The sequence below is a fragment of the Papio anubis genome, chromosome 5, assembly GCF_008728515.1.
Source record: "Papio anubis isolate 15944 chromosome 5, Panubis1.0, whole genome shotgun sequence".
Classification (NCBI taxonomy): Eukaryota; Metazoa; Chordata; class Mammalia; order Primates; family Cercopithecidae; genus Papio; species Papio anubis.
Genome location: NC_044980.1, coordinates 10,681,389 through 10,700,463, shown reverse-complemented (window position 1 = coordinate 10,700,463; position 19,075 = coordinate 10,681,389). Strand labels below are relative to the sequence as shown.

Sequence of the window (19,075 nt, the reverse complement as noted above, 5' to 3'; positions counted from 1 at the left end):
GGCAGAGCCAAACTATATCAATTGTCTTTTCATTTATTTATTGGCCATATGGATCATGTGGTTGTTTTCTTTTGTACAGTGCTTGTTAAGTATTTTACCCTTTTTCTATTGGGTTGTCCATTAATGTCATATTACATTGCATTTCAGACTTACGCATATACAGAGAGAGAATGAAAACATCTTATCCCATTAGTATACTTTCACTTTCCTGATGGTGTCTTTGATAAACAGACTTTCTCAATTTTAATATGGCCCAATTTATAACTTTTTAATATTCTGTCATGGTTAGCTCATTTTGCGTCCTGCTTAAGAAAGCCTTGGCTACTCCAAGGTCATGCATGCGCTGCATGTAAGCATTTTCATTTAATCTTTCACATCTAGCCCTTCACTCCAGATGGAATTGATTTTTTTTTATTTTTTGCAACTGGGGTCAAGTTGCATTTTTTTTTCAACAGCTGAAGGCACTATCTTTCCCTCTGCACTGCAGTGTCATGTTTCTTGTAAATCAGGTGTATGAGTGGCTTGGCATCTGGTTTCTCTTCTGCTCCACTGTTCTGTTTGTCTCTCCTTACATGGATACCATGCAATCTTTATGACTGCAGTTTTCTAGTCCGCCATGTTATCTTGTAGGCTGTCTTCCAGATTTGTTCTCTTCCTTTAAGACTGCTTGGTCTTCTTAGCTCTGTGCATTTCTATATAAATTTTAGAATCCACTGTCCATTAACTCAGGCCCCTTACTCCCCAGAAAAGCATGCTGAGGTTTTGATTATAATTTTTTGGTAGATATTTGGTTGTTGTTTTGATCAAATTGAGGGCTTTCCCCCACTATTTCTGGTCTACAAAGATTGTTTGTTTGTTTGTTTGTTTGTTTTTACTTAATACTGTTGAACTTTGTCAAGAGTAAATATTTTTGCATCTTTGGGATTTCCCTTAAACCACTATTACGATTATCTCACAATGTTGATTTCATTCTACTTCTTTCCTGGAAACACTAAAATGAACCAAAAATACAAGAGGATTGAGAATAAAATTCCATTTACAATAATACTAGGAAATAAATCAGCCACAAACTTATATGAAAGAGATATGTGAGTTTAGACATCTCTTCCCAGATACCATACAGTATGCATATTTCATTTTAGAAAAAAGAAGAAGAAGGAAGTAAGGAAGGCAGAAGGAAGGCAGGCAGAAAGGAAGGAAGGCAGGAAGGCAGGCAGGAAGACAGGAAGGCAGGCAGGCAGGAAGGCAGGCAGGCAGGCAGGAAGGCAGGCAGGAAGGCAGGCAGGAAGGCAGGGAGGAAGGCAGGGAGGAAGGCAGGAAGGAAGGCAGGCAGGCAGGAAGACAGGAAGGCAGGAAGGCAGGAAGGCAGGAAGGAAGCAAGGAAGCATTCCTTCCTTATAGGTTCCTGAGTCATAGTCCTCAACTGAAACATTGAGTTCTGAAGATATGAGGGGACACAGGAGAGACAGGGAACTCTATGAAGGACAAGCTCCAACAGGAGAAAATAATGTCAGGGTTTGGGGGGTGGGTAGCATAAGAACTACATTTTCAGCTACAGCTACCAGCTGCTTTCACTTTTTTTCATACTTAGAATTGCTCCCCTCCCCAATCTGTTACCAAGCAAAAGTCAGGGCAAGATAAGGTTGCCATAATTCAAAAATAAGTAATAAACTGGAATATTTAAAGTAAGATAGTGGGTTGACATTGTCCAAAAAAAGTAAGAAAGAAATCAAAAAGAGAATAAAGGAACACAAAAATAATATACAAAAGGCAGAGAAAGTATAACTGCAGAAACATAAAATTACCCTCAGGAGATGTAAGAGAAAGTTAACCATTTTTTATATCTTAAAGAAATTTAAAATTATGAACAAAAATGAAAAAAAAGAAATCATTATACGATAGAGGAGGCCTGAAAGGAGTAACAAATGAGCTGGCAAAGATTATTCAAAAATAAAGAAAAAAAGAAAAAGAAAACTATTGCTGAAATGAAACCATGTTAGAAGCATCAAGCAGACAGTACAGAAATAAACAGAACTGGTGTGAGGAAATAAAACAGAAGAGAGAGAGAGAGAAAAAAAAAGGCAATAGATGTGGAAGAGAGATAACCAGGAGCTAATATATGGGTTGTTATTTTTACAATAGTTCTCACCTGGGAAAGTAATTTTCTTACAAGAGCGATATATCAATCTGGCTTTTTAATTCTATTCTGCAGTTTTCAGTGTCAGAGGTAACTGAATGATTTCTTCCAAATTGTGAGTGAGGAAAACTGTGATCCCAAAGTTGTATAACCTTCTAAGTGGGGCACAATTCCAGCGATACCTTCACAGAGAATGATGGTGAGTTGTGCTAATGGAGGTACCACGAACATTCCATTCTAGGTGAAAAATGCCTCTGAGGGTTACATGGGGACATTGTAACCCTTTGTAACCCCATTGTAAATGGGGACATTTGTGTGCCTTACAGGTAATGGAAAATCCTCCTAAACATGTATTAACAGGAAAGACAGGCACCTGTGAACTTTCTTGCAAAATTGCCTTAAAGCCAACATAGTGTCAATACCTAAGTAAAGGTGAATAAAGACTCTAGGTCTAGACAAGCAATCGTATAAAATGTGTTAAGTGCGTTCCTGTAAGAGACCACCTGAGCAGGCTTAATGTGAGCAACAAGGCTATTTATTCACTTGGGTGCAAGTGGGCTGAGTCCGAGAAAGGTGTCAGCAAAGGGTGGTGGGATTATCTTTAGTTTATAGGTTTGGGATAGGTGGCAGACTTAGGAGCAATTGTTTTGAGGGCAGGGAATGGATGTTACAAAGTACTTTCTCAAGGGCAGGGAGGATATATCCTACAAAGCACATTCACAAGGGCAGGGAGGGTGTATCCTACAAAGTACTTTTACAAGGGCGGGGGAATATCACGAAGTACATTATCACAAGGGCAGGGGAATGTCATGATGGCTTGACCATGGTGCAGCCAGCTCAGAGGACCTTACAAAAAGGAGAATGGATTTGATGCTGGAAGTATATGGAATAAGGACTACCCGGTACTTTAACAAAGTATGTACTCTGAATTTTTAATAATCTTGTATGTTTTAAAAAAAAATTTACAGGGCTGGGCGCGGTGGCTCACGCCTGTAATCCCAGCACTTTGGGAGGCCTAGGTGGGCGGATCACGAGCTCAGAAGATGGAGACCATCCTGGCTAACAGAGTAAAACCCCGTCTCTACTAAAAATACAAAAAAAACTAGCTGGGCGTGGTGGCGGGCGCCTGTAGTCCCAGCTACTCGGGAGGCTGAAGCAGGAGAATGGCGTAAACCCGGGAGGCGGAGCTTGCAATGAGCAGAGATCGCACCACTGCACTCCAGCCTGGGCGACAGAGCAAGACTCCGTCTCAAAAAAAAAAAAAAAAAAATTACAAAATCTTATTTTTAAGAAGTCACCTTGTTTAATTCTTACCTGAACTAATACTAAATACAGCCCTTGTCAAATGTAGACTAGTGTTTCCTTTCAATGCCATCAAATATTATCCTAACCATTTACATTTGTATATTGTTTTAGAATTGAAGAAAGTACTTCTGCAGATATCATCTAGTTAGTACTCACAGCAACCTAATTCCACTGGGGCATTTCCTGTGTTAAATAACTTGTCCCAGGTCATCTAATTATAAAATGTGGACCTGGGATGCATTTGGTACACAGGTCAATAAAATGTGCTTAAAATACTTTGCGGAATTTATGTTTTTGGAAGCTGTGGCTATAATAGAAAGAATCAGGTAAAAGACTCAAAGGGAGTTGTTTGAGGTACTATAATAGCTGGGAGTGGGTGGGGATGGATATCATTATATAAAATTTAGCTTCAAAGTCCATATCTAGCAAGTTCTCTTTCCTGTGAGCCTTTTGGGTTGGTTAGATTTTGCCATTTTGTACTCTCTTTGAATTGTAATCTGTTTCAAAAAACCAAATAATTTGAATAAACTTATTTTTTGAACAGCTGTTCGTCTTTGAAACCAAAAGTGGACTGGCTTTGAATATGAACTCTAAACAATCTTGAATCTGCCTCTTGCTTTTTAATTAATCAAGGAAATAAAGTCTGCTTTGAGTTTGATAATCATTTCATGATCTTTTGTTGTTTTGTTCTTGTCTTGTCTGTGTGTGTGTATGTGTTTTAATGTGAACATGCAGATAGCTAAGAATCCAGATACATTCAAGGCAAAGGAAGATTAGAAAACTAGAATTTGCCAGGCAGGCTAGTGGGAGGGTCCTTTTGTGATGAAATGTTGCATAAATAATGCCAATGGGGGTCTAAATTCACTGTTGCCATGGAGACCTTTGTGCCTGTCTGAACTCTATTCTTTTCTCTTTTAAGACAGCAACCACTGGGCTTGTGGTATCTCTGATATGTCTTGCTTTGCTTTCTCTTAAACTGTTTGCCAGTGAAAGCAGAAATTACCATAGGATAATTCAGCCTCCTGACTTTTTTGAGGCTGTTCTTCCCTCCCTTCTCGGTTTTTGAGCTGCTCTGTGGTTCCTTTTAGCCATGGTGCAGGAGGCAGGAGGAGGTGGGTAGGATGCCAGGAACCGCCCGCTCCACAGCCCGGGGAAGGAGGGAAGAGTAACCCTTCGTCTTTGGGACTAGTCGTCTTGTTTGCCTAGACTACAGTTTTCAGGTATTTAAGGACCATTTATTTCAAAACGTACAGCAAAGGTAAAAGACAAAAAGTGAAAACTAACTGTATTTGGTTTTTCAGTTCTTTCATTATGAATGTTGTTTTTGTGATCATTTTAACTAAAGTTTTAAAAATGCAGGTTAAAGTTATGTGTAGAAAATATGGTAAGAATTTATTTCTGACCTCACAGTTATCAATTTATTCAGCATCTGAACATTGAAATTGTAAAGCCAAATAACCAAATTAAACAGAAAGTGGGTGTAAGAATTCCTGGGCCATTTCCCTATTAACTAACCATTATAACCATTTAATTATTGCTTTTAGTGAGACTTCATGTGTCATAGATATATACTTTAGATTTTATGAAAGTTATGATTATCCATGTAAATAATCACTTACAATTCTGTGAGAATTAAGTAAGAGTTAATTTGGAAATTGTAGGTCTTTTTTTTCCCTTTGATGCACAATTAAAGGAATAACCCCATCCAGAAAGAAATTATTCATGGAGAGTAAAGGAAAAAAAATCACCCAACTAGCATCACCAGGTAAAGTAGCCAAAAATTCAATATACTGGGCAACTAACTTGTTGCATAGCTTTCTCTTTTTGGCAGAAATTATTTGCTTCTCAGTGATAAGTTTATACTAGAACTAGAATACAATAATTACATGTTTTGATCACTCTAAATGGTGCAGGTATAAATAAGATGCACACACCCCTTAATTATAGAAAACCTTTACCAAGTGTTTCCAGATTGCTTTTATTCAAATAACTCATTGAGAAAATTGTTGCCCAAAATTTACAATGACTTCATAGATTTCACCTGTGCCACCACTGTAGCTAAAAAATATATATTTGAGATACCCAACAGATTAAAGAAACAAATTGATGTTTTGAAACCAGTGATTGAATAAAATGACAATCTATGGAATTATATTTTAGATTGCTATATATTTAAGATAGCTGTACCTTGTAGAATTGTGAGTGCAGTAAAATGGAATGCCTCAGAGATTCTTTAGTATTTATAAAGCCTTTATTAAAAAGTCTTTAAGTATTTATCTTTAAACTTAAAGTTTTTTCAAATGGATAATAATAGTGAGAGAAAATGATTTTCACCTTAATTTTGACAAACATCAGAAAAAACTTATGTTTGATTAATATTATTTGAAATTTCAATGACTAAGTTATAAACTAATTAGAAGAATGACCATGTTAACTTAAAAATGATTTAATTTTATCAGAAACATATTTTCATGTTTTAATGTATTAATTGCCTAGCCATGGATATTTTTATTTTAAAGAAATTAATGAAGGAAGGCATATATTACTCTGAGAGCATCACTTATTAAATATTTCATTTCAACTAATTATTAAATAAATGTAAAAGTTTATGTTTATCGTCTTAAAGCTGAGAAGTCTTTTTATTTTTAAGGCGTGAAAGTCAGTCTCAGTGGTATGGATTTAGAAAGTGATTTAAGAGAACTTTGACCTTTGGAAGTGTTTTCCATATTGACTGTAATTTAATAATATTGCTGAACTATAAAAGTAAATGACTATGAAGTCTCACCTTAGGAATACAGTGTTTGGGTGCTCATACTTTCTGTAAATCAATCTAATAGATTTACATGACATTAAACTTCAACTTCAAACAGTATTTGCACGTGATCCAAATAAAGAGTTTAAAAACACAATTAAGTTAACTCATTGGATGCTATGATTCTGATTGCCCATTCCCTTATATTTCAGAATGTAAGTATTTTAAATTTGAACACTTAAAATTTTTTTTATGTGGATATATCTGAAAATGTACTAAGTAGACTCTTTAGGTGGCATTTTAAACAAAAGCAGAGAGTCAAATGTGTAATAAAAAAAATTGTGAGAATTTTCTAATGCCATGTTACAAAATCTTTTCTGGAGTGTTTTACTCATGAATTGTATCTGCATAATTAACAAAAAATAAGTTTCAATTGTTTAAAAATATATATTTGCCCATTTTACTCATAAATTTTATCCACACCATAAAGAAAAAGAATTTTCATTGTTAAATATATGTGTATTTATTTGTCCAGACAATTCCAGATCTGGTTCAACTCTTATATGATGATAATGGCCACATTGGAGAATCCTAGCTAATAAGTCTGACCAAAAGTTCCAGTTGGAATGGTGTGGGAACAAAGATGTATGTTTGTGTTTCCACAAGTACCTTATTAACATGTGAATTCTGATTTAGAGTTGTGTTTTGTGGCTATTTTAGAAGTCTTATATTTTGCATTCAAAACATCTTGCATTCAACAATTTTTTTTGAGTCCTTCCTCTGTTCTAAATATTGAATTACCACATATAAAAATGGAAGAGATGTTCCCTAGGGATCAAGAACTAAAAAGTCTGGTGGGATGCAGATGTGAGAACTAGTACTTGGGATGTAGTAAAGTAACCGCTGTACTGGTGCCATGGCCAAGGAGAGCATGAACAGTGCGATAGCTTATATGATGCATTTAAATGTATTAGGTCCTCCCCATGTATCTGAGATGAATAAATATTAAGTGACACACAAAATAACCTTTAATAAATGAATATAAAGATTATTTTTGAATAGCAGGCAAAGGAATCCTATGAAAATGTAAATCCTATCATGTTACTACTCTATGCAGAGTGGAAGTCCCTACGGTAGCCAACAAGGGCCGCTGTGCTCTGCCACCTGCCACCCAGCCCTCCCACGCCTCCCAAGGTTGTTTCCTCCTCTCACTTTTTGCTCCTGCACAGGGGACTCCTCACCTCTCCTAGAACATGCCCCCAGAACTTAGATTTTGCATTTTCTGTTGACTTTGCTTGAAACACCATCCTAGCCCCTCCTTTCTCCCCACCTCCCAGCCCAGACATACATACGCCTCACCTCCTCATTCTTTCCCATCTTTTCTGTAATGTCACCTTGTCAATGATGTCGTTCTCAATTATTCTACTTAAATTGTCTCCCCATCATCTTATTTTCCTGAATTACTTTTTTTTAATTGCCTTTACCACAGGTACCTCTATGTAATCTGTTTATTTGGTTCACTGTTTTCTCCATTAGAATGCAAACTTCATGAGGGCAGGGGTTTTTGTCTGACTTTTTTCATTGATGCATTTCTAGCACTTAGACTGTGCCTGGTATTGAACAAACAAATGAGAATCTGATATAGATATATTATATATACGTGTGTATGTATATAGATAGTGTGTGTGTATACACATACATTTTTTTCTAGCATCAAATATATAGTGTTCTTTTTCCCCTGATTAAAAAAGCAAAATGGATGCAGTAGTGAGTATTGAAAGTTATCACTTGCAACCACTTATTCTGTCTTAAGTAGGAGAGAAGTGGTCAGTTACAGGCAGCAGATTCACAATTGCTTATGTTCCAACACCCTTCTTATTCTGCATCGGAGCAGAATAAGACCTGAGAAATCCCTTCTATGGCATGGTATATTATATCAGACAGACTCTAAGTGAAACAACCTTAAATCTTGTCTCCTGTTACCACCCTCCAGCTGTGGAAATGTTACAAATGCCTTCGACTTCTGTGGGCTCTGCCTGCTCCTTCCTTCCAGTGGGAAAAGCATGGCCATTATTGTAATACCTCAGCTCTCCTGAAGGTTTTGTGATTTGTCTGCATTTCCTCCAAAGTATGTTTTCAACAAAGAACACATAAAGAAGTATGTATAATTTCTAAAATACTAAATCATGTATTTCGTTATGTTTCTATCCTCTATTAGCATGAGAAAAATGATTCAGTGGCCTGGATTTTTTTTTTTTTTATGGAATCATAGTCAGCAGCTCTGATCAAGTTTTATTCAGAAAACAAAATGTATCTTTACGGTCCTAAGAATTACCAATCAGTACTAATCACGTGCATGGTGATATTATTTGGCCATATCTAATACTAGCTTACTGGAAAACAGAGCAAAAGTGGGTGTGTTTTTGTCATTTTTGAATCAAATTACCTGCTTCTATCCCATGAAGTTCATCCTACCTTTGACATGTTTAATTAAACTCAGCACATATGATTTAAAAAATCAACTCTGTAAGCTCTAGGAATGTAATAAATACTGCATTGTGGCTAATTACATTGTGACCTTCTCCAGTGTGTAAATATTTTTCAACGTTATGGGAGTTCCTTCTTCTAGGAATAAAAAATACTGAGTTAGTCTGTGACTTTAAACAGTACTAGCTTCCCCCCCGCCCCCACCCCACAAAAAATATATGTATATATATATAGAGAGAGAGACAGAAAGAGAGAGTGAAAAAGAGAGAGAGAAAACAAAAACTAATTTTAAGTGTTGGTCAACTGTCTAGTTGTTTTAGTACAAGGCAAAACGATTATTAGAGTCTTTCTGCACCCGTTCCGCCTCCACTACTGTTTTGCATGTATAGAGTAACATTTGCATACGTGTTCCTACAAGGAGAGCAACTCTGAAGATGGTTATTTATTGCATAGCTTTCGCATTAGTCACACGTTCCTTCTTCATGAATTTTATCTGCTTCAGTTCATTTCAAGCCCCCATGCTCTTCTGAACCAATGTCTGGTAATTTTCATCAGCATTAATAGTCTCTTCAAGAGATACTATATTCAGTGTTGAAATGTTAAATGTAATTAAATTTACTTGCCGAGGTGGGGGATTAACTGCACCCACATTATCGTGGAGTACTTCTTCCAAAAATTGGAAACCGTAAAAACAGAGGTGGAGATGAAAAAGAATTAAAAAGGGAGACTTTCAGTTAATTGTGAGGCTGTGTCTGTAGAATCAGACGTAACCCTGAGGTGCTGCCCTGGCCCTGACTTTAGTTTGTAGACGCTGGTATGTTTGGGCGTGTATTTGGCAAATAGAGTGCATACATATTGACCAGATGTCTTGCATATTCCATTTAGGAGCTTATTTTATCTCTGGGTATGTAGAATTAAATAGGAAATTTACATTTCTTTATTTAAAAATTTATCAACCTGACCTCTCCATTAATTTTGTTATTATTCTGAAACAAAAATCAATAAAATTATTTTGCACATCCAGTGTGCTCTTGATTATTTACCTATAATATCTCATTAAATCTTCACAGTGTCCCTACGTGTTAGATATTATCCCAGTATGACTGATGTGAAAATTTACACTAATTATTCCATTACATGGTATTTCTGAGATCACAAAATTAAATGAGCACAGGATTTTGCACCCACGTGTACTTAACTGAAGCAGACCCTCCCTCCTTCAGCCTTCTTCTGTCCGTGGGTATTGCTCAATTTAAGCATCTCACTTAGATTTTAGAAAACCCTCCTAGATTTCTGCCTGTTCATAGACCCCTCTCACTGCATACGCCCCTTCTGTTTTGTTTTGTGATTTACCTCCATTCAGGTGGTCCAGGCACTTTTCCCTTACAAAAACCTTTTTGACCCACTGAGCAGCGTGGAGCTCAGAATGATGGTGGATACCATGGGAACTACTGGTGTCCGAATTCCCAGGGCAACTGTTATAAATGCAGCTTCCTCACTCAGTTGCATTATGGTTGCATAGAGGCTACACCCATCCTAAGGAGGGCAAGTGAGTCTATCCCTGTCAATTTTATATAAGAGCTTACTGTTTACATTCATTTTTAGAAGGAAGCCAGAAAAACTTCATCAGCCTTGCTTAAAAATAGCATTCATGTCTTGAGAAACTTTGAGAAAACGTTTTCACTAGATACAAAATTCTTAGTGTATTTAACCAGGTATGAAATAGGCCCCTTCGTTGTAGTATAGAGGAAGCAATATGAGATTGGTGGTCAGAGGCTGTTTTCTGTGCTGGCACCAATGCATTCCAATTGTATAATTCTAAGAAAAGATGCATGTGTTTTGAATATAACTTTCTCAGAGTAACAGTAGCAACCTTCTTATCACTGTGGTCCAGGCTCCATGTAATGCTGTCTATGAAGTGTGTGATGTCTTCCTCTTTCATCTGTAGAATATTTTACTGGAGCAAGATTAGGACTGAATATTTCTATATGTAAACCTTTATTTTTTGAAGATGTGTTGATATTATTTATCTTAGAGAAGGTGGATAGTCACAATTTTTGAAGGCTGAATGCTGAAGGAATTTAAAGTTACAAGATGAATATTCTGCACGAGGTATGCACTGCCGTTACTTCAGTGTGCTTAATGCTCTCAACAGAACATGTATCAGCATTTGTGAGGTGCCGAAAGGTGTAGTTCAGTGACTCTCATTCTCCGTTTCCTTCTTTTTCTTTTCTTTCATTGTTTAGTTTTTGGTTTGTTTATTTCCTAACTGGGAAAGAACAATAGAATAGAATCAGGTCCCACTCTGATGTGAACTTCATTTCATTTCATTTTCTTTTCCCTGGTATGTCCCAAAAGGGCTTTAAAGCTGCTCATTTTAGTCACTTAATCTCTCTCCACTTCAATTTCCATAACTGCAAAATTAAAAGCTTCAATTCTGTGATCCCTTCCAAATGAGTAGGAATTTATTGTCTCTCATACAGGGGCTTCCCAGTGCCAGGTTAGGGTAGACTCTAGCTGTAATGCAGACCAGATTAGCAGAAATGGACTCTCACTTGAGTCCCTGGCCTATTCTGTGGGAGTGTCTCATCCACTGGTTTCCATCCTTTGTTAATCTCACTCCTTGCTCAGTAAAAGTCTTCTGAGTAAGAACATCTATTATATACTCATTTATTTATACATGATACAAATACTACTGTACTGACATTTATGTTAGAAAAATATAATAAAAACTAAAACTGAGAACAGTACATTTAAACATAAGTTCAAACCTTCCCTTCCCATACCCCTCTTCAGAAGCAACTGGTGCCCTACTAGCTAAGCTGCATCACTGAGCATATTGTAAGGAAGTTAACAATCAAATTTGAAACCCGAGATATGAGAAATAGGTAATTTATGAAGCTTAGGCGTTTATCCTTGTAAGACCCTCTGTCTTGATTATTACTGGAGTTGGGGGTGAACCAAAGATGACAGTTGTATAATTTTGAATGATCGCTGTTGGTTTGCAAATGAGTCCGTCACCACCAGCGATTCTGCAGAGAGGGAGCCAATAAGATAATGTTGACATCACAGTGCAATCCATCCAGGGGCTGGAAAACAATCCAAGGTGTTTGCTGATCTGTGTATGCTGATGACATACGGTAGACATATGTTTATATATCCCTTTGGATATGCTGTTTAATGGATCACTATCAACCTGAAAAAGAGTCTGTGGCAAATAATTGAGCTCTGTACTTTGTATTCAACACTATAATCAAAGATGGACTAATGTCTTTATAGCAAGCTATAGAATTTTCAGGTTACACAGGGCTAAGAAAATATGCATATGTTTGATACAGAATTCTGTTTCAAGAAGAGCATAAAATGCTGAAAAATATGAGATAAAAAAAATAAAAATTTGGGATACACGCCCCACCTTGTCTGCAGGTTCAGTGTTATCATTGAAGAGTCTGTAGTGTAGGTAAGTCTGGTTTGACAGGGGTTCAGAAGAAAAATAATTACTTGTAGTTGAATTCAGGTTTCCTATAAAACAGCTGTTTCATAATGGGAAGAAAGCTACTGTAACCTTAAATTATATTATTGGAAGTTTGATTTCAAAGTTACAAGAAAAGAGATACTTTTAGACCATATGTGAAATCATGTATAAACTGTTGGGTGTTTTGAGTTGTGGAAGAGGGAATCGAAAACAAGAGGGTAATGCAAAGGTGTGGGCAGAGGAGGAGGAGGGGGCTTCTGAAAACAATGACGTAACCTCTAAACTACCCCTGTTTGAATTACAAAAGAGAAGATGTGGTTTTTCAAAGTCTACTATGTCAGTGAAAAAGTCAGTCTCATGCTTTGGTAAATTAGAAGACAGAACTAGAACAGAAGGTAGAATCATTTTATTTTTATAAGAAACCATACTATGAATTTGATTACCAGAGCTTTCCTTCCATGGAATGGTATGCATTGGGATTTGAACTGCTTTTCTTGTCAACTTTCACTGAGAAACTGCTGGAAAGGCTGGCTCTTGAAAGAGAAGGATGATGAATAAAATGACTTTCTAGATCCCATTCACATATAAAATTGTATGAGACTTTAAGACGTTGTACCTAGATTGATTAAAGAACTAGATCAGGTTTTGATATGTAAAATTCTAGAAAAGACATAATGATATATGCATTACCCATTTTTCTGCATGCTAAGGTTTCTGCAGGTAAGATGCGAAATTTGAAAACACTGCCGAAGTGAATAATGTACCCTTGTTGTTTAAGACAGAAAAATAATGAGAAAGTTAGATTATTCCCATAAATATGTATTCATTCTTTACATAAAACTCCATGGAAAATACCTTAAATTATATACTGAATATCTGTTTCCTCACTTAGCAACTGGTTAACCATGGGTAGTCTATCTCTCTGTTTCTCCATCTGTAAAACAAAAATAACTATTATAATAATGGTGATATTATTTCCTGAGTCCCTAAAGAGTAGTCAATCCACTATGGGAAAAGAAGGAGGACATTGCTTTTTGGGGAAAAAAAAATGGCCTAAGTTTATGAAAACATCTTCTCCATGCTGAGTAGAGTAGGATAGGATTTAACTCATTGGGTTTAACTAAATACAAGGGTCTACAGTATTTATTAGATATGCATGCTTTGTTGACTGTCTGATTTCTGAGTAGCCTATTGCTTTTCCCACTTGAATAGCAAGGGAAAATTGTTTGGGAAAAAATTTGGCCCAATATGTAGGGAACAGCTGCCAGGATGATGCATAGCTTGCTGCTGGACACTACAGCCAGGGAGGCCAGTGGTGATCAGCCCGGCCCTATCAGGTAAAACTGCAGTTGATGGAAATTATAAGTCCCTAGTTTCAGGGGACACAAAGATAATTTGGTTGTTCCTAAAAAGGCATAAACAAAATGTTGGCTAAGCACAGACAGATGTTAAGGTTATACTTTGTACATGAATTCATGTGCTTGAATTTGGTTTAATGGAGTTGAGCTTATGGTGTAAGATCTTGCAGCTCATTATAACTAAGTTGTTATGGGCTGCTAATTTGCTAGAAGCTGCTGTATCATGAGCCAGCCCAACTGCCTTGATGGGTCTCCTGGTAGTTAATATGGATTAAATGTGAATCTTTTATTTTTTCCCCTGTGGTCTCACATAATGATATTAGCTTGTCTACGGTGTGACAAATTCAGTGTACCAAGAGCATCTGGTACACTCTTCTTTATGACTGAAAATAAGCCTGCAAACTTGATAATGCACATCCATTAAGACGCTTCCGCACATTGGAGCAATGTAGATGGGTGATGGCTGTGGAAGGAATCTGTTGGTCACAGTTCATTTTGCTCCAACTTATATAAACGATTTCAATGGCAGTACATTTATCACTGCTACATTCTTACAAGTTCTTGTTTGATTAGCAGGATGCAAATATGGATCTATCCTTTGCTAGGCTGTACTTAATTCTTTCCCAGCAGAGGAATTTTAAAAAGAAAAAAAAAAAAGGAAAGGAACTAAAACCTTCACAGCTTGAAGACAGGTTTAAATTCAGTCTTTTGAAGTTGATCTGAGAACGGATCACACTGAAATGTTCAAATCATTAAACTGCTTTAGTAAAGAGAATATTTAATTGAATGCACAGTATTGTAAGAAATGAACAGTAAAATCAATCCTGTTGTCCCAAATGGATTTAAACAAGTTAATATGAGAATGTTCATGTTTTGAATATATTACTTCCTAAGCAGCAGGAAAATATATTTCTCAAATGAAACAAAAGTGTTGACATGCATGCATATATTGCATACCTTATCAAGAATAGGAAAGACCAGTGGGCCAGCTATCTCTTTATTGCCTCTGCTATCCCACTAACTGAGTGATCCTGAATTATTCACTTAACCTCTCTGACTGCCAGTTCACTTTACCTGTGTGATTGCCAGTTCACTACTCTTTTTATTATTTATTTATTTTTTGTGATGGAGTCTCCCTCTGTCACCCAGGCTGGAGTGCAGTGGCACGATCTCAGCTCACTGCAACTTCCGCCTCCTGGGTTCAAGCGATTCTCCTGCCTCAGCCTCCTGAGTAGCTGGTACTACAGGGGCCTGCCACCATACCTGGCGAATTTTGGTATTTTTAGTAGAGACGGGGTTTCACCATGCTGGCCAGGCTGGTCTCGAACTCCTGACCTTGTGATCTGCCCTCCTCAGCCTCCCAAACTGCTAGGATTACAGCCGTGAGCCACTGTACCTGGCCCAGTTCACTACTCTTTACACAAATAGATTATACTTTATGTCCTAAATCAGTTTTTGGGTCATTGTGAAGAAAAAATAGAGTAACAATATGACTGTTATTATGCAAATAATAAAACTATTATGCTATTACGTTAGGGTACAATTTTAATAACTCCCTCTTACCTGATGTCAGCCTTATGGTAATCTCCGTCCCCTCAATCAACAGTGGATGTGTCAGCAACAATTAAAATCCACTCTAGAGGCAATGAGGAACAGGAGCTATGAAAAATAACACTTGAAATGGGTGGAAAAAAAATGTCAGCAACATAAATGAAGCAGAAAAAACTGAGACTGTTTTTTTTTTTTTGACTCTAAGAGCGCATATCTACTGGTGTCCGCAACCCAAGTGGACTTTATTGTGTTCGCCTAATTATGAAAAAGCTCTACAGTTGACAGGGACCAGCAAACTAACATCCTTGCAGTGCAATATAGTGCAAGATCCATGTTTACATTATTGACCCTCAAATGTCAAAAACATAGTTAAATTTTATTAACTATTTTCTTGTCAGTGAAACACATGAGTTCCATAAAATTTCGAAGAGTTTCTTATTTGGAATATGGAAATAGATGAGATGGGGCATCAAATTCAGTAAATGAGGAAAATCAGGATCATTGCTGAATATCAACCTTTTACTTATGTCAGACTTCCAACGTAATTTGCCTGATAGTAAATTTGCCCCTAATCTCCCATCAGATGGAATCTAATTGCTCTCTGAAACACATGCACACACATTCAGTATTTGTCAATGTCTGTGCTGAAATTCCTGCTGCTGAGTCTGGAGTGACATCTCTTTCACATGGTCAAATAATAACCTCCCATTGTCCGTCTCAAATACTAGTTCCTGCATGTGACATTGCCCTCCTTCTCCTCACACCCTTCCATCATTTCTAAGAGAAAGTCATCTTTGAAATTCATTTGTATCTCATTACAATTTAGCTTTACTTTTCATTCTATTTAATGATGCGTCGATTTCAACTATTTTACTAGACTTGGAACTGTCCACAGGATCCACACCTGAATTAATTTTATGCTCATATCTTCCCTGACTGCGTCATTCAGCACCTTGCAGAATGCTTTCCACATAAGCGTCTGTTGCCGTACTGCTATTTTACTTATTTATTCCGTACATGTTGATTTGATACCTAATATGTGATAGGATACTAGAGATTTCGATGAAGAAGACAGTGTCATTCTTGCTTTGAAATAAAACATAATGATAAGTCAAAAATAATTGGAACTTGCGATTAGCTGCCAGGTAAAGTGTGAAAGGCTCAATACAAACCTGTGGTCGTTGTTAGTGAAAAGGTGGCACTCTCTTGGCATTTCATGTATGCACCAGAAAACTGATATTGTGGGTATTGAAGAGAAATTCAGCAGTAGTACCACCATATTGTTGGGGGCAAATGTTGATTTCCAGTGGTCAAATTAGATAACTCACTGGGAATTCTTCAGCCACCAAAGAGACTGGAAACTTTTCGTAGTCTTGAAATACTGACAGACGTTCAACTCTCAAACAGCTACTGAACTCTGAAATTCATTAGAACATTTTATGTTAGGAAGAAGGTAAATTATGAGAAAACAGATTATTCTGCTAGAAAAGAGGTAAATGATGAGAAAATGGATTGTTCTGCCATGCAATGATGTAGTATAAAAATATCTGAAAGTGTCAATTTTATGACTGAGTTTTTTTTTTTTAATGTAGATTTCACAATTTGGACAGAGGACTTTGCAGCGAGGTTGATAGAAATCAAGTATCTGCTGATATTTTCTGAAAAGTCAGAACAGTGTTCTTCCTCACTCTGCAAAGTTTTACATACATTTCTTGGTGGCCAATAAAGGGAGCGTATCTTTGAAGATGCTGTCATCTTCTAATATAACTGTACTGTAATAAGTAACCTTTTAAAATTAATTACATATTCATATATAATTTTTAAATCTTATTTAATTGCATATATTATATCTAACTACATTTTATATAACAATATGTTAAGAAAAATTAATTTTTATCCTTTGGAAATAAGGATCCACTAAAAGATTCTAAATAAATGAGTAACATAATCACATTTGTTATTTTTAATGAAAATTTTGGGCTGTATTGTGGAAAACAGATGGAAAGCAAGTATGAGCAGGGCAAGAGGCTAATTAGGATACTGAGTTTAGGAATCTGGGCAAGAGATACTTGTGGTCAAACCTGAAGTGGTATTAGTGCATCACTCAATGGGCAGATTAGAGATGATTTGTTATATATGTCTGGAAAGGACAGAGTCTAGAAAGATTTGCAAATCTGTGGATCAGGCAACTTGGGCAGTGATGCTGTCATTCTGTGAGATAGGAAAATGAAGAAGTGGGAGTAGGTTTGTAGGATTTGGTTGATTTGGGTTTTGGATGTGAACCTCTTGGTTTTGGGAATGAATGTCAGTGGATAAACACCAAGAACTAGTCACTGAGTCTTTGGGAATGGATGAGCTTGTTCAGAGAAAGTATAAGAATCACAAGGAGAATGGTCGCTTAAGAGAGGAAGAGATAGCCACAGAGGAAACTGAGAGGGTCAGCCGAAGAGGTGAAAGAAAGCAAGAGATAGTGTGTCAGAAACCATCAGAAGAGTTTGTGCGGGAAAGAACAAGAGGCCAACAAAGTAAAATGCTGTTACCAGGTCAAGTCAAGTACACGATGTTTGGTGATAAGAGCATGTATAATTATTCCATTGATATGGATATTTAGCTGTTTAAGTTTCAACAAAGAGCATTGAGTAAGAAAGGATAAACATCATCCTTTGTCACTCAAATATTTCTGTTCTGAAAAAATTATTCCTAAAACAGGTTAGTTATACAAAGGATGTACAATGATGACACAGAGAGTAGAGGGGAGGGAGAGATAGAGCGAGTGAGCAATTCATGGAAAAAGATCATTGAACAGAAATTCTGCATTGGAATTGCTATAAAAGTGATTTAATGTCATATTTTAAATTTTCCCAGATTGATGTTGTGAGTTTGCTCTTCACTATTGCACATTTTCTCATATGGATGCAAACATTATTTGTTGAGGTCATCTAAGGCATCCATCTACTCATCCATCTATTCCTCATGTATTGAGAGCACTCTATGGCAGATGAGAAGAAGGTGATAATGCAAAAGCATGGTCCCTGCCATCAAGGCATGTATGGTCCAGGAGAGGAGACAGGAATGTAACTAACAGAATTCAAGAAAGCGTTTTTGGTGCTATGAGTCTGGTGGACAATTCTTCTCAGGTGCTGAGTTTGAGGGTGAGGTCAGAAATGTACGTATATATAGAACAGATGACAATTAAATGAAGTAATGTGATTCACCACTGTAATCTTGAAAGGCAAAGACATTTTTGCTAGGCTTGAGGAATAAGGAAGGGATAGAGAAGAGAAAATGGGTATTTGGAGCAATGAGTGAATAAATCCAGATTGAACACTTGCAAAGTCCATTTGAGGAAATGCACGTCATTGATTTTGGCTGAGCCTAGGGTTCTGGTACTTCTTCTTTCACTCTTTAAATATGGAAAAGCTGCTTTCTCTACTATGGTATCAGTATAGGCAAAGATGTTGCTGCACACCCCTTCTCTGTCTTCATTGCCCTTGTTTGGTATATCTGAGTTTGGCAGTGTCCCTCTTAAAAGTTAAGGGCCATTATTCGAGGGAATTATTTCAGTTGTAGTGTGAACTTGAACAGTACAATAAGTATAATTCTTTCTATGGTTGGACATAATAATTCTAATATTTTATTTCCAGGCAGGTGAGGAAAACTAAAATAAAAGAGAGTGTAAAATGATGAGCTATAGTTCTTCCTCATTAGAGAAATTTGTGCTATTATTTTGGCTGTATTGTTCCTGATTATATAGCCTTCATTAAAACAGTGGAAATAAATATTCCTAGAGTTTGGAAGCAATGGATTTCTGAACTGTTAGTGTGGGTTAGACTTCTTGTTACAGTTCTAGCTAATCTTTGGGAAGCTATTTAACATCTTTGAGTCTGAGATGTCTCCGACAATCAAATGCCTACCTTATTGAGTCAAAGTTGGAATAAATAAGTTAATACATGTAAAGCACTTAGCAGAATAAGGTACATGATAAGTAAATATTTAAAGTATTAATTGCC

At 36.7% G+C, this 19,075-nt stretch overlaps 1 protein-coding gene across 5 annotated transcripts in view; it reads left to right on the top strand.

The window, feature by feature from the left end:
• Window positions 1-19,075, top strand: part of CTNND2 (catenin delta 2) — a 942,602-nt gene that overhangs the window by 319,557 nt on the left and 603,970 nt on the right. The window contains exon 1 of one of the 5 annotated variants that reach the window (XM_031666710.1): window positions 4,129-4,662. The exons of 3 other annotated variants lie outside the window; for them this stretch is intronic. The gene's annotated coding sequence lies outside the window, so the exon portion shown is untranslated. Of the gene's footprint in view, window positions 1-4,128; window positions 4,701-19,075 lie in introns of those variants that run through there. One more of the 5 variants, XM_031666709.1, reaches the window with a different exon arrangement.